The sequence below is a fragment of the Cuculus canorus genome, unplaced genomic scaffold, assembly GCF_017976375.1.
Source record: "Cuculus canorus isolate bCucCan1 unplaced genomic scaffold, bCucCan1.pri scaffold_62_arrow_ctg1, whole genome shotgun sequence".
Lineage (NCBI taxonomy): Eukaryota > Metazoa > Chordata > Aves > Cuculiformes > Cuculidae > Cuculus > Cuculus canorus.
This window is the reverse complement of record NW_026527843.1, coordinates 261626-274585: the sequence shown is the minus strand read 5'-3', so window position 1 is coordinate 274585 and position 12960 is coordinate 261626.

Sequence of the window (12960 nt, the reverse complement as noted above, 5' to 3'; positions counted from 1 at the left end):
GCTCTTTCCTTCCCGGCACCAAAGGATTGCGCCGTACCGGAGCTGAGCGCGGCCGTTCCTCACGGGATGGTGCGAGGCTGTTCTCCTCTGCTTTGGGCACTGCTGTTATCACCCCCCAGGGTTTAAAATCTCTGCACCGCTGTTGGTGTCTCCTTCCCAATATCCGCTGTGGGAATCTCACCGGAGGGGGGGCTCCCGGGCTCTTATCCCAACGGATGCAGTGGCGATAACGCTGCTATGGCCGCGGTAACTACAGAGCAGCTCCGAGGCGCGGGCCGGCACGGCAACCCTGGGGATCAGCTGCCGATCCCACGGGAGGCCCTGGGGGCCACCCCTGAGGAGGCAAGAAAGGCCTTTGGAAAGATCCCGGAGACTCAAAGCCCACAAAAGGGGTTTCCGAATATCCCCCCAAAGCCCCGAGAGCCTCATATGGAATTTATAGAGAGCTTAAAGGCAGCCCTGGAGCGGCAAAGAGAGAATGCAGAGGCTCAGGGAATGGCATGGGGGAAATGGGCTGTAGGGAATGCGAATGGGGATTGCAGTGAGAGAGAGCGCGGGGAGAAAGCGCGAGGGGGGCGGGGAGGGAAAAAGCACGAGAAGGGGAAGGGGGGAGAAAGCGTGAGACAGGAGGGGAGGGGGGAGAAAGCGAGAGGTCATTCCCGCAGTGCGGGAAAAGGTGGGGGGGGGATGGGAGAAAGCGCGAGGCGGGGAATGGGAGGGAGAATGCGGGAGACCGGGAGGGGGGGGGTGTGAAAGCGCAAGGCGGGGAAGGGAGAAAGCGCGGGGAGGGGGGAGAAAGCACGAGGCGTGGAGGGGGTGGAGAAAAGGCAGGGAGGGGGTGGAGAACACGCCATGCCGGGCGGGGGGGGGGGGAGAAAGCGAGAGGCGGGGAGAGGGGGAAGAAAGCACGAGGCGGGGAGGGGGCTGTGGGTAAAGTGCGAGGTGGTGGGGAGGGGGGGACAAAGCACGAGTCGGTAAAGCGCGAAAAGTTGAGGGGAGAAAGTGCGATGTGGGGGGGAGGGGAGGAGAAAGCGTGAGGCGGGGGGCGGAGAAAGTGCGAGGCGGGTGGAGGGGGGGAGAGAGCGCGAGGCGGGGGGGACGGGGGGAGAAAGCGTGAGGTGAGAGGGGAGGGGGGGAGGAAGCGCGAGGGGGGGAGGGGGAGAAAGCGAGAGGCGGGGAGAGGGGGAAGAAAGCACGAGGCGGGGAGGGGGCTGTTATTATTGCTCTAATAGTCATTAATAGCTTTTATTAGTGCCCTAATAGCCATAATGAGCATTAGTAGCCTTTATTGATGCCCTAATATCCCATTAATAGAATTTATTAATGCCTTAATAGCACTAATATTGCTATTATAGCCTTTATTAATGCTGTAATAGCGCTAATAGCCCATTGATAGAGTTTATTAATGCCCTAATATCACACAGAATCACCCAGAATGCCCAGGTTGGAAAGGACCCATTGGATGATGGAGTCCAACCATTCCCGACACTCCCTAAACCATGGCCCTCAGCACTGCATCCACCGTTCCTTAAACCCCTCCAGGGAAGGGGACTCCCCCCCCTCCCTGGGCAGCCTCGGACAGGCGCCAGGCGGGGGGGGAGAAAGCGCCTCCCCCCATCCCCTTGCGATTTCTCACCCCTCCCCCTCCCCCCTTCTCCCTCCCTCGCCCCTCCCCCTCTCCTTCTACCCCCTCCACCCTTCTCCTCTCCTCCCCCCTTCTCCCCCCTCCCCTTTCTCATTCTCCCCCCTCCCCGTTCTGCCCCCCCCCGCCTGGCGCTTTCTCCCCCCCCTCCCCACCGTGCGCCTTCTCCCCCCCCCCCCCCCGACTCGCACTTTCTCCCTCCCTCCTTCCCCGGCCTCGCGCTTTCTCCCCTCCCTCCGTCTCTCTCATTCTCCCCTCCCTCCCTGTCTCGCGCTTTCTCATCCTCCCTCCCCATCACGCGTTTTCTCTCCCCCTCCCCCCCCGCTTTGCGATTCCCTCGTTCCCGCCTCGCGCTTTCTCCCCCCCATCTCACGCTATCTTCCCCCTCAACCCTCGTCTGTCTCTTTCTCTCCCCTTCCCCTTCGCCTCGCACTTTCCACCCCCTCCCCGTCTCACTATTTCTTCCCCCTACCCCACCTCGCTCTTTCTCCCCCGCCCCACGCTTTGTCCTCCCTCCCCCCCATCTCGCGTTTCTCCCCCCTCCCCGCCTCGCGCTTTCTCCTCCTCACACCTCGCGCTTTCTCCCCCTCTCCTCCCAGCGCTTTCTCCCCCCCCGCCTCACTCTTTCTCCCCCCCTCCCCGCCCTGTGCTTTCTCCACTCCGCATCGTGCTTTCTTCCCTCCCCGCCTCGCGCTTTCTCCCCCAGCGCCTCGCACTTTCTCCGCCCCCTCCACCCCTCGCACTTTCTCCCCCCTCCCCCCGCCTTACGCTTTCTCCCCCCCGTTTCGCGCTTCCTCCCTTTCTCCCCCTGCGCCTCACGCTTTCTGCCCTCAACCCCGCCTCAAACTTTCTCCCCCCCTCTCTGCCTCACACTTTGTCCTATCCCAGTCTCGCTCTTTCTCCCCACCACCGCCTGGCGCTGTCTCCCCTCCCCCTCCCCTCGCGCTTTCTCCCCCCATCTCAACCTCGCGCTCTCCCCCCCGCCTCGTCTCACGCTTTCTCCCTCCCTCCTGTCCTTGAAGGACCTAAAGGGGTTCCAGAGGATACTGGAAGGTTTTTGGTGGTCTCAGAGGGGTCTTTGAAGGATCTAAAGGGGTTCCAGAGGGTTCTGGAAGGGTTTTGGTGGTCTTCAAGGTGTCCTGGAAGGATCTAAAGGGGTTCCAGAGGGTTCTGGAAGGGTTTTGTTGTTCTCAGTGGGGTCCTGGAAGGATCTAAATAGATTCCAGGAGGTTCTGGAAGGGTTTTGGTGGTCTTCAAGGCGTCCTTGAAGAACCTAAATGGGTTCCAGAGGGCTCTGGAAAGGTTTTGTTTAGGAGGTCCTCAGGTGGTGGGATGGGGTCTCCAGAGGGGTTTAGGAGGTCCTCAGGTGGAGGGATGGGGTCTCCAGAGGGGTTTAGGAGGTCCTCAGGTGGTGCGATGGGGTCTCCAGAGTTTTTAGGAGGTCCTCAGGTGGTGGGATGGGGTATCCAGAGGGTTTGGGAGGTCCTCAGGTGGTGCGTGCGGTCTCCATACGGTTTGGGGGGTCCACAGGCGGTGGAATGGGGTCTACAGAGGGTTTAGGAGGTCCTCAGGTGGTGGGATGGGGTCCCCAGAGAAGTGTGGGACGTCCTCAGGTGGTGGGATGGGGTCTACAGAAGGGTTTGGGAGGTCCTCAGGTGGTGGGATGGGGTCTCCAGAGGGTTTAGGAGGTCCTCCCGTGGTGGGATGGGGTCTCCAGAGGGGATTAGGAGGTCCTCTCGTTGTAGTATGTGGTCTCCTGAAGGGTTTAGGAGGTCCTCAGGTGGTGGAATGGGGCCTCCAGAAGGTTTGGAAGGTCCTCAGGTGGTGGGATGGGGTCTCCAGAGGGGTTTAGGAGGTCCTCAGGTGGTGGGATGGGGTCTCCTGAGGGGTTTAGGAGGTCCTCAGGTGGTGGGATGGGGTCTCCAGAGGGTTTAGGAGGTCCTCAAGTGGTGGGATGGGGTCTCCAAAGTGTTTAGGAGGTCCTCATGTGATGGGATGGGGTCTCCAGAGGGTTTAGAAGGTCCTCAGGTGGCGGGATGGGATCTCCAGAGGGGTTTAGGAGGTCCTCAGGTGGTGGGATGGGGTCTCCAAAGGGTTTAGGAGGTCCTCTGGTGGTGTGAAGGGGTCTCCAGAGGGGTTTAGGAGGTCCTCAGGTGGTGGGATGGGGTCTCCATAGGGTTTGGGAGGTCCTCAGGTGGTGGGATGGGGTCTCCAGAGGGTTTGGGAGGTCCTCAGGTGGTGGGATGGGGTCTCCAGAGGGGTTCAAGAGGGTTCTGGAAGGGTTTTGGTGGTCTTCAAGAACACCTTGAAGAATCTAAAGGGGTTCCAGAGGGTTGTGGAAGGGTTTTGGTGTTCTCAGAGGGGTCCTGGAAGGATCTAAAGGGGTTCCAGAGGGTTCTGGAAGGGTTTTGGTGGTCTCAGATGGGTCCTTGAAGGATCTAAAGGGGTTCCAGAGGGTTCTGGAAGAGTTTTTTGGTCTCAGAGGGGTCCTGGAAGGATCTGAAGGGGTTCCAGAGGGTTCTGGAAGGGTTCTGGTGGTCTCAGATGGGTCCTTGAAAGATCTAAAGGGGTTCCAGAGGGTTCTGGAAGGGTTTTGGTGGACTTCTAGGGGTCCTTGAATTGCCTAAAGGGGTTCCAGAGGGTTCTGGAAGGGTTTTGGTGTTCTCAGAGGGGTCCATGAAGGATCTTAAGGGGTTCTAGAGGGGTCTTTGAACGATCTAAAAGGGTTCCAGAGGTTTCTGGAAGGGTTTTGGTGGTCTCAGATGGGTCCTGGAAGGATCTAAAGGGGTTCCAGAGGGTTCTGGAAGAGTTTTTGTGGTCTCAGAGGGGTCCTGGAAGGATCTGAAGGGGTTCCAGAGGGTTCTGGAAGGGTTTTGGTGGTCTTCAAGAACACCTTGAAGGATCTAAAGGGGTTCCAGAGGGTTGTGGAAGGGTTTTGGTGTTCTCAGAGGGGTCCTGGAAGGATCTAAAGGGGTTCCAGAGGGTTCTGGAAGGGTTTTAGTGGTCTCAGATGGGTCCTTGAAGGATCTAAAGGGGTTCCAGAGGGTTCTGGAAGAGTTTTTGTGGTCTCAGAGGGGTCCTGGAAGGATCTGAAGGGGTTCCAGAGGGTTCTGGAAGGATTTTGGTAAACTTCAAGGGGTCCTTGAATGACCTAAAGGGGTTCCAGAGGGTTCTGGAAGGGTTTTGGTGGTCTTCAAGAACAACTTGAAGTATCTAAAGGGATTCCAGAAGATTCTGGAGGTGTTTTGGTGGTCTCAGAGATGACCTGGAAGGATCTAAAGGGGTTCCAGAGGGTTCTGGAAGGGTTTTGGTGGTCTCAGAGAAATCCTGGAAGGATCTAAAGGGGTTCCAGAGGGGTCCTTGAAGGTTTTTGGTGGTCTCAGAGGTGTCTTTGAAGGACGTAAAGGGGTTCCAAAGAGTTCTGGAATGTTTTTGGTGGTCTCAGAGGGGTCTTTGAAGGTTCTAAATGGATTCCAGAGGGTTCTTGAAGGGTTTTGGTGGTCTCAGATGGGTCCTGTAAGGATCTAAAGGGGTTCCAGAGGGTTCTGGAAGGGTTTTGGTGGTCTCAGAGAAGTCCTGGAAGGATCTAAAGGGGTTCCAGAGGGTTCTGGAAGGGTTTTGGTGGCCTTCAAGAAGGATCACTGATCTGATTTCCATTACAGCTGAATTGATGTATTATTAAAGCACTGCTAATATGCACTGCAGGACAACACCACTGTTAACCCCACCCCGTGCTGTGCCACTGCTCTTGGGGAGCATCAACAGCCTCAGCAAAAGCCCTTTTTCCTGCAGGAATATTTTCAAAGGCAGCGGAGCAGAACGATATGGCCCTTCCCGAGGACTTTTAGAGGATTTTGGTCTGGGAGTGCTTCCAGAGAAAAACCCTGTGAGGTTCTCAGAGACAATAAAATAGACTCAGTTTCCCAGCTGCGCCCCACCCTTTGCCCCCAGGCTGAACCCCGGTTTCCCTGCTGGGAGCTGCGAGAGGAGCCATAGATGTGGCAGTTAATGGCCTTCAGTCCCTCGGTGCTGTCTCTCTCCTCACACGCTGCCATCCAGGGCCGTTTCTTAACTTTCATATTCAATTCAGTGTGGGTTTTGGATGCTGAAAGATATGTGAAGTTGGCGTTTGGGGCTGATGAAGGGGCGCACTTTTGCCCCCCCTCCTCACGCCTTCCCCACCCCTCCCCGCCTCGCGCTTTCTCCACCCTCTTCGTCTCGCAGTTTCTCCCACCCCATCTCGCGCTTTCTCCCCCCTCCCCTTCTCGAACTTTCTCCCCCCCGAGAAAGCGCGAGACGGGGGGGTGGAGAAAGCGCGAGGTGGGGGAGAGAAAGGGCGAGACGGGGAGGGGGGAAAAAAGCGCGAGGCGGGAGGTGGAAAAAGAGCGAGGCGAGAAGGGGAGAAAGCGCGACGCATGGGATGGAGAAAACGGGAGGAGTGTGTAGGAGAAAGCGGGAGGCGAGCGGGGGAGAAAGCGCTTTCTCCACCACTGCCTTGTGCTTTCTCCCTCACCCACCTCGGGCTTTCTCCCCCGCTCCCCGCCTCTCGCTTTTTCCCCTTTACCTCGCTCTTTCTCCTTCCCCCGTCTCGCGCTTTCTCCCCCCAACGCCTCGCGCTTTCTCCCCCCTCCCCCACCTCGGGCTTTCTCCCTCCCCCCCCGCCTCGCGCTTTCACCCCCCTGCCCCCGCCCCCTTGCGCTTTCTCCCCCCGTCCCCAACCGCCTCGCACTTTTTCCCCTTGTCCCCACCCCCTCCCCGCCCTACGCTTTCTCCCTCCCCTCTCCTCCTCGAGCTTTCTCCACCCCCCCCGCCTCGCGTTTTTCCTTCCCTCCCCGCCTCGCACTTTCTCACCTCCCCCTCCGTCTTCTGCTTTCTCCCCCCCTCCCTGCCTCGCACTTAACACTTAGTGTTAGGGCTAGGGTTAGAGTTAGGGTTAGGTTAGGGTTAGGGTTAGTGTTAGGGTTAGGTTAGGGTTAGGCGCTTTCTCCCCCCCTCCACGCCTCGCTCTTTCTCCCCACAACCGCCTCGCGTTTTCTCTCCCCTCCCCCACACCTCGCGATTTCTCCCCCTCCTCCCTGCCTGGCGCTTACCACTTAGGGTTAGGGTTAGGGGTTAGGGTTAGGGGTTAGGGTTAGGGGTTAGGGTTAGGGGTTAGGGTTAGGTCCACCAGGGTCAGGTGGTGGGATGGGGTCTCCAGAGGGTTTGGGAGGTCCTCAGGTGGTGGGATGGGGTCTCCAGAGGAGTTTAGGAGGTCCTCAGGTGGTGGGATGGGGTCTCCAGAGGGCTTAGGAGGTCCTCAAGTGGTGGGATTTGGTCTCCATAGGGTTTGGGATGTCCTCAGGTGGTGGGAAGGGGTCTCCATAGGGTTTAGGAGGTCTTCGGGTGGTGGGATGGGGTCAACAGAGTGTTTGGGAGGTCCTCTAGTGGTGGGATGGGGTCTCCAGAGGTGTTTAGGAGGTCCTCAGGTGGTGGGATGGGGTCCTCAGAGGGGTTTAGGAGGTCCTCAGGTGGTGGGATGGGGTCTCCATAGGGTTTAGGAGGTCCTCAGGTGGTGGGATAGGGTCACCCACCTGGGAGACCACGAGGACCTCAACGTGAAGACCTCAATGTAAAGACCTCAACGTGAAGACCTCAATGTGAAGACCTCAGCGTGACGGATGGTGTCTCAATGGGGTTCTGAAGGCCATAAGGACATCTCAGAGGGGTTGAGAAGGTCCTTGAGAAGATCTGAGGGCATCTCAATGGCGTTCTGAAGGCCATAAGAACATCTCAATGCGGTTCTGAAGACCATAAGGACATCTCAGAGGGGTTCAGGAGGTCCTGGAGAAGATCTGGAGCCCCTTGAGGACATCTCCGGAGGGTTTTGGTGGTCCTCACCGTAGGTATCATGGGTGGCTTTGGTGCCCTGGAAGCAGATGTGGACTTTGGACACCTCCCGTAGAGTCGGGTCCTCTTGGTGACATCTCCCGGTGGCCTCGAGGACCTCTTGGCCTTGGGGGGGACTTTAACTTTTCGGATATCTCCCTCCCCGGTTCGCGCTTTCTCTCCCCTCCCCCCCCTCGCGCTTTCTGCCCCCCTACCTGCCCCGCGCTTTCTCTCCCCCACCTCGCGGTTTTTCCCCCCCTCCCCGTCTCGCGCTTTCTCTCCCCCTCCCCGTCTCGCAATTTCTCACCCCGTCCCTTCGCCCTCCCTCGCGATTTCTTCCACACTCCCTCTCGCGCTTTCTCCCCCCCCTCGCGCTTTCTCCCCCCTCCCCCCCTCGCGCTTTCTCCACCCCCTCCCCGTCTCGCGCTTTCTCACTCATTCCCCGTCTCGCGCTTTCACTTCCCCTCCCCGTCTCGAGCTGTCTTCTCCCTTCCCCGCCCCGCGCTATTTCCCACCCTCCCCGCCTCGTGCTTTCTCCCTCCCCTGCATGCCTCGCGCTTTCTCCACCCCTCTCCAGATAGGAAGCGCGAGGCGGGGGGAGGGGAGAAGCGCGAGGCGGGGGGGGAGGGGGGGAGAAGGAGCAAGGCGGGGGGGATAAAGCGCGAAATGGGGAGCGAGGGGTGAAAAAGCGCAATACGGGGGGGAGAAAACGCGGGGCAGGGGGGGAAAAGTGCGAAGCGGGGGGGAGGGGGGGGAGAAAGCGCGAGGCGGGGGGGGGGGGAGAAAGCGCGAGTGGCGGAAGGCGGAAGAAAGTGTGAGCCGGGGGGGGAGGGGGGGAGATAGGGCGAGACAGGGAGGGGGAGAGAATGCGCGAAGCGGGGGTGGAGGGGGGGAGAAAGCGCGAAGCGTGGGGGGGAAAATAGGGCGAGACGGGGGGGGAGAAAGCGCGAGGGGGGAGAAAGCGCGAGATGGGGGGGGAGAGAGGGAAAATGTGCAAGGCGGGGGGGTGGGGTGGAGAAAGTGCGAGGCGGGGGTGTGCAGAAAGCACGTGGTGGGGGGGAGAAAGCACGAGGCGGGAGGGGAGGGGTGGAGAAAGCGCGAAGCGGGGAGGGAGAGAGAAAACTTTAAGTGGTGATCGGAAAAGCGCGAGGCGGGGGGTGGAGAAATCGCCAGGCGGGAGGAGGAGGGAGATAGAGCGAGACGGGGAGGGGGAGAGAAAGCGCGAGGCGGAGGGGGGAGAAAGCGCGAGGCGAAGGGGGGAGGGGGGAAGAAAGTGCGACGGGTAGCGAAGGGGGGCAGAAAGCGAGAGGCGGGGGGAGAGGGGGGGAGAAAGCCCGAGGTGAGGGGAGGCGGGGAGAGAGCACGAGGCGGGCGGAAAAGGGAGAAAGTGCGAGGCGGGGGGGGGATAAAGCGCGAGGCGGGGGGAAAAATCGCGAGGCGGGGGGGAGGGGGGGAGAAAGCGCGAGGCGAGGGGGAAGGGGGGAGAAAGTGCGAGGCGAGGGGGGAGAGGGGAGAAAACACGTGGCGGGGGAGAAAACGTGAGGCGAGGGGAGAAAACGCGAACTGGGGGGGAGGGGGAGAAAGCGCGAGGCGTTGGGGGAGAAACGCGAAGCGCGGGGGGAGAAAGTGCGAGGCGGGGAGGTAGGGAGAAACGCGAGGCGGGGAGGGAGAAAGCACGAGGCGGGGGAGGGGGGGGAGAAAGCGCGAGGCGGGGGGAGAAAGCGCGAGGTGTGGGTGGGGGAAAGCGCGTGGCGGGGATGGGGAGAATGCGCGAGGCGGTGGTGGAGAAAGCGCTTTCTCCCCCTCCCCTCCTCGCGCTTTCTCCCTCCTCCCCGTCTCGCGCTTTATCCCCCCCTCCCCCCCCGCATCGCGCATTCTCCCCCCTTCTGCCCCGCCTCGCTCTTTCTCCCCCCCTCCTCACGCTTTCTCCCCCACTCCCTCCCAGCCTCGCGCTCTCTCCCCCCTCCCCGCGCTTTCTCCCCCCCCACCTCGCGCTTCCTCCCCCCCTCCCCCCCCGCGTCGCGGGGAAAGTGCGAGGTGGGGGGGAGGGGGGGAGAAAGCACGAGTCGGTAAAGGGGGGAGAAAGCGTGAAAAGGGGAGGGGAGAAGGCGCGAGGCGGGGAGGAGGGGAAAAACTGCGAAGCAGGGTGGGAGCGGGGAGAAAGCGCGAGACGAAGGGGGATGGGGGAGAAAGAGCGAGGAGGAGGGGGGAGAAAGCGCGAGGCGGGGGGGAGTTGGAGAGAAAGCGCGAGGCGGGGGGGAACGGGGGTGTGAAAGTGCGAGACAGGGGGGAGGGGGGGAGATAGCGCGAGGCGGGGGCTGAGAAAACGCGAGGCGAGGAGGGGTTGGAGAAAGCGCGAGGCGGGGGTGGGGAGAAAGCGCGAGGCGGGGCGTGGAGACAGAGCGAGGCGAGAAGGGGAGAAAGCGAGACGCGTGGGATGGAGAAAACGGGAGGAGTGTGTAGGAGAAAGCACGATGTGGGTAGGGGGTGGAGAAAGCGAGAGGAGAGGGGGAGAAAGCGCTTTCTCCACCACCGCCTCTCGCATTCTCCCCGCCCTCCCCGCCTCACGCATTCTCCCTCCCCCACCTCGCGCTTTCTCCCCCTCCGTTTCACGCTTTCTCTTCCTCCCCCACCTCGCGCTTACTGCACCAGCTCGCGAAGCGGGGAGGGGGGGAGAAAGCTCGAGTTGGGGGGGAGAAAAAACACGAGGCGTAGAGGGGGAGAGAAAGCGCGAGGCGGGGGGGGAGGGGAGACAGCGCCAGGCGGTGGTGGGGAGAAAGAGCGAGACTGGGATAGGACAAAGTGCGAGGCAGAGAGGGGGGGAGAAAGCGCGAGGCGGGGTTGAGGGCAGAAAGTGTGAGGCGCAGGGGGAGAAAGGGAGGAAGCGCGAAATGGGGGGGAGAAAGCGTAAGGCGGAGGGGGAGAAAGCGCTGAGAGTGGGGGGAAAGTGCGAGGCTGGGGGGGGAGAAAGCGCCATTCTACCATTCCAGAGGGTTTGGGAGGTCCTCAGGTGGTGGGATGGGGTCTCACCTCGGGGTGGAGGTCACAGAGGTCCACACGTCCACCACTGCTCCCTCCGTAGAAGAAGGGGGTTCCCACCAGTATGACTTCGGCCGAACCGTCTCTGTCCGTGTCCACAGCGCAGAGGGACGACCCAAAGGCTCCGCCCACCTGGGAGACCACGAGGACCTCAACGTGAAGACCTCAAATGAAAACCTCAAATATGAAGACCTCAAAGTGAAGACTTCAAAGTGAGGACCTCAACGTGAGGACCTCAACGATGGAGCCCCTCCGGTTGTCCCCTGTGTCCTGAGGTCCGAGGGCGTCTCCGAGGAGGTCCCAGGAGTCTTCTCGGCGCTGGAGAAGGACGAGACAACCGCGGTGGCCGTAACGAGGGGCGCCCAAAGCCAACGTCCGCTGACCATCAATGGACAACGACTCCACCGGGAAACCTACGGAGACGGAGAACCTGAGACCATCGGAGCTCCAGAACCTTCTCCAGAGCTCCTGGAACCTTCTGGAAGAGGACCTGAGAGCTCCGGAACCTTCTGGAGGAGCTTCAGAACCTTCTGGAGGAGGAACCGAGAGCTCCGGAACCTTCTGGAGGAGGAACCGAGAGCTCCGGAACATTCTGGAGGAGGAACTGAGAGCTCTGGAACCTTCTAAAGGAGGAACCGAGAGCTCCAGAGCCTTCTGGAGGCGGAACCGAGAGGAGGACACTGTGCCACAGAAAAAGAGTTCCCCCCACCTGTCCGTCCCCCCATTCCGTCCCCCCGTCCCACCGTCTCTCTCACCACCACCGCGATGGACACCACCCGACAACGTCGTCCCAACGCCCCTCGTTCCGTCCCAAGAAGTGTCCCCCCAACCCCCACAAACACCGCTCGCGATGATGTCCACCCGGGATCCAACGTCGCCCGGAACGGAAGTGTAACGGACAGTTTGGAACCTGCGGGAAACCAGGGGGACATCTAAAGGGGGACGGACGGCGTCTCAGTAGGTTCTGGAGACTATAAGGATGTCTCAGAGGGGTTGAGGAGGTCCTGGGGGACATCTAAAGGGGACGGACGGCGTCTCAGTGGGGTTCTGGAGCCCCTTGAGGACATCTCAGAGAGGCTCTGAAGGCCGTAAGAACATCTCAATGGGGTTCTGGAGGCCATAAGAACACCTCAATGGGGTTCTGAAGGCCATAAAGACATCTCAGAGGGGTTCTGAAGGCCATAAGAACATCTCAATGGGGTTCTGAAGGCCATGAGGACATCTCAGAGGGGTTGAGGAGGTCCTGGAGAAGATCTGGAGCCCCTTAAGGACATCTCAGAGGGGCTCTGAAGGCCATAAGAACATCTCAATGGGGTTCTGAAGGCCATAAGGACATCTCAATGGGGTTCTGGAGGCCATAAAGACATCTCAGAGGGGTTCAAGAGGTCCTGGAGAAAATCTGAGGACATCTCAGAGGGGCTCTGAAGGCCATGAAAACGTGACGGACGGTGTCTCAATGGGGTTCTGGAGGCCATAAGGACATCTTGGAGTGGTTGAGCAGGTCCTGGGGGACATCTAAAGGGGACGGCCAACGTCTCAATCAGGTTTTGGAGGACATAAGGACATCTCAGTGGGGTTCTGAAGACCATAAGGACATCTCAAAGGAGTTTTGAAGGCCATAAAGACATCTCAGAGAGGTTCAGGGGGTCCTTGAGAAGATCTGAAAGCATCTCAGGGAGTTCTGAAGGCCATAAGGACATCTTAATGGGGTTCTGAAGGCCATAAGAACATCTCCATAGGGTTCTGAAGGCCATAAGGACATCACAGAGAGGTTCAGGAGATCCTGGAGAAGATCTGGAGCCCCTTGAGGACATCTCAGAAGGGCTCTGAAGGCCATAAGAACATCTCAATGGCGTTCTGAAGGCCGTAAGGACATCTCAGAGGAGTTGAGAAGGTCCTTGAGAAGATCTGAAGGCATCTCAGGGGGTCTGAAGTCCATAAGGACATCTCAGACAGGTTCAGGAGGTCCTGGAGAAGATCTGGAGCCCCTTGAGGACATCTCCGGAGGGTTTTGGTGGTCCTCACCGTAGGTATCATTGGTGGCTTTGGTGCCCTGGAAGCAGATGTGGACTTTGGACACCTCCCGTAGAGTCGGGTCCTCTTGGTGACATCTCCCGGTGGCCTCGAGGACCTCTTGAGGTTGAAAGGTCACCGTTGCGCCGCCGCGAAGACGCGGCCGTGACCTTGAGGAGATGGAGAAGAAGATGCTGGAGAAGCGGTGGCCCAAGAGGACCTCTTCTCCATCTCTGCTGTCCGTGATGGGACCCACCTGAGGAGAAGAAGGGGTCCTCTTGCGCCGACGGCCACGTCGGGAAGAAGGGCCTCCGGAAGGTCCCGTCCACCACGGAGGGAGCGGCCAAAATGGCGGAGGGAGAAGCGGTGGCTGGAGATGCGCTGTGATGGACGGAAGGACC